The sequence below is a fragment of the Pinus tabuliformis genome, chromosome 2_2, assembly GCF_031772625.1.
Source record: "Pinus tabuliformis cultivar Carrire ecotype Pingquan chromosome 2_2, CPIR1, whole genome shotgun sequence".
Taxonomy (NCBI): Eukaryota; Viridiplantae; Streptophyta; class Pinopsida; order Pinales; family Pinaceae; genus Pinus; species Pinus tabuliformis.
Window position 1 is genome coordinate 15,061,735 of NC_142300.1, and position 3,171 is coordinate 15,064,905.

The following is a 3,171-nucleotide window of genomic DNA, read 5'->3' on the forward strand; positions in this document are numbered from 1 at the left end:
CCCTCTCCCTAGAGATAAATCATCTCAATTGGGAAAAGAAGCAGAGAAGGCTAGGAGAGGAACCTAAGGCAGCTAAGAAAGGAGAGAAAAAATATTAATCCCTTGAACAAGACATTGTTAAGGGAAGTAAGGACTCTCCTATTTAAGGTATTCTTGAGTTGGTTGGAACCAGTGGAATTCCTAAGTCAGGCATGTTGAGTGTATGAGTTCCTGAGCTAGACTGATATAGTCTTGATGCCTTTAGACCGACATTTCTAGTTCACTATCAAACAATTGTTCTGGAAGTGGAAAACTCGCTCAAGGGGAGATTCGGTGATTGTTGTTCTCATTGGCTAGGAGGAGTGGTCTTCTCCCCTATAAATTTTCTTGGAAAGTCTAAACCCAAGAAAATAAATATTATGGGTTAGTAACTTTTCTTTCATAATAGAAAATTTTATTGTATATGACGGTAGTGTATGAAATATTTATATAGATTCTGGGCTAATATAGAAGTAGTAACTTGTTGATACCAGAACATGAAATGTCATCTTTAATTATAGAGGTATATGTTTCTATAAAATATTTGCATATGAGTTACATAATAACTAGCTAAATGATACGACATAATGAGACTATAAAGGATATGAATTTTGGTAGAATGAAAACTAAACATTGGTGTGTTTTGGATTGGAAGTATAATTAAACCCCTATAACAAAATTCTGAACGTAAGCAGTGTTCACATAGAAATAATATACTATAGTAAATTTGTGTTAGATTAACTTGAAGCGAAAAAAAAAAAAAAAAAAAAAATAAATAATAAAATAATAATAATAATAATAAAATAAAAATAAAAATAAATAAAATAAAAATAAAAATAAAAAATAAAAAATAAAAAATAAAAAAAAAAAATAAATAAAAAAAAAACAAAACAAAACAAAAAAAACAAAAACAAAAACAAAAACAAAACAATGATGAATAATCAACGGGCTCAATGGCATACAATCTTAGTGGCATATTCATTTAATAAAAAGAGAAGAAATTTGTGCATCAGGGTTAGTTCCATGTCGAAGCCGACTAAGGCCAGTTAGCCTAGAATAGACCCTATTAGTCGTTATAGATATTAATCTATGAAGAGGGCAATTACAGGCCGAAGATGGTTGGGCCAGATAGCCTAGAACAAGTCCCCAAAAAACCTTATTCTTATAGAAAAAGAATATTACATGCAAAAATATAGTTTACAAGAAAAGGTTCTTTGGTTAATGGAAAAAAGATAAAGGAATGTAACTAATATATAAATAAATCATGAAATTCATTATCTTCCTTCCACTGAAGAATCAAAATATTTATTATACACAAATTTAATTAAAGTAACAAGGAAAGACTTTCTCCACGATATTCAAGAAATTTAAATATACTAGGAAAAGGTTTATTACTAAAATAATTTATAGTAGTCTAAATACATTGAATAGAATCTTGTGCTCATGATGGCATTCAACAAGAAGAGGAAATTTAACAACATATCATTAAACCAAACAACCTTTCATTATACGTTGGTAGCTTTTAAAACAAATATAGATATTCATGGAAACTAGCATTTATACATATATGTGTCATAATTGAAATAAAAATAAGGGAAATTAAGTTCCCAAACCCTAAGACCCCAGATTTCCTAAAGAAAAACAACTTAGGGGTTTCATATCAGTTTTCAAACAATAACTATATATATATATATATATAGAGAGAGAGAGAGAGAGAGAGAGAGAGTAAAAAGCAGAGTCCCGCATTCACGACATGTATGCCACAAGTCGTAGTTATTAAAAACTATTAAATTGATTTGTTCTCAATGGAACACTGAGGGTTTTCATAATATTCACCTGATTACTCGGGCCAAAATTTATATATATATATATATATATATATATATATATATATATATATATATATATATATTGTCTACAGAATTGTAAGGCCATAGGCCATGAAACCTAAAATATTATTCTATAAGCTCAGCAACAAACATTAAAATAGAATGGAAAGTGCCAAGAACCTGGGAAGGCTTGCGCTGTTAAGATGTCAACCTATAAACTCCACAAACAAAAGTGGATTCGTGAGGATTGGCCAATCTCAAGAATGAAGCAAGTTGCATGCCATATTGAAATCGAAAATGAGAAATGTTGGAAATAATACTGAGAGGGTGGTGAATCAGTATTATCAGATCAAGAATATTTCTTTTTCATAATCAGATTTATATACGCTACGTCAAAGAGGGGAACTAGCGTGTGCACGCAACTGTCTTTAAGGCAGCCAGCGTTTATGCAGTAAACTTATGATTCGGTTAATTCATCATATGTTGATCTCAGTGCATCAGTACTTCATCAATCATTAAACAATAACCATGTGCAGTATAAACATAATAAACCATTACACATAAGCAACACACTTGAACACCAAGATTTAAGGTGGAAACCCAATGTGGGTGAAAACCACCTGCTGTTGTCGTCTCTATCTTCTTTTCATAATAAGAAAATTTGTTTAAATAGTGTATTGGTGCAGACTCATACCAGTATGCAGGCTTCTACCTGCAGAAGGTTACAACCTTCTCTCATCCTCTAGCTTCTACTGGAAGGGAGCTACAACCCCCTAGCTCTTGTACTATCCAATATGTTTACTAGTACGTAGGTGCCGGCCTACAGAAAACTCCACTCTTCCACCAGGGACCACGTTTCATGAATTTTCAGACTGGATGCTCCTGGCACGTATCAAGACATATGAATACCTTGACTCATCAATAACCCATCAGAAATTTAGAAACTCAAACTTCATCAACCAACATGCAGTTAATCTAAAACAATCATATCACTGTCATCAGAACATTGTGCTGAACCCAGAAACCTGTATCAACATTCAGAACCAACTGAAAGCTCAAAAATTCATGTGTCAGACTGTATATGCTACTTCAATGAAGAAAACCTGCGTGTATACGCTACTTCCTTCAACACAACCTGCATATACCTCTAAATATTCTGAATCATAAAATCTCTTAATCACAAACTGTACCAACCAGTAGTGTACTGAACATCTACTGTCAACTTACATAACTTTACACAGGTAGTCAACAAAAAACACTTCTTCTCACTTATACAATCAATCAAATATCAACCTCCTCATGCATTCGGATCTAAGAAGACTTC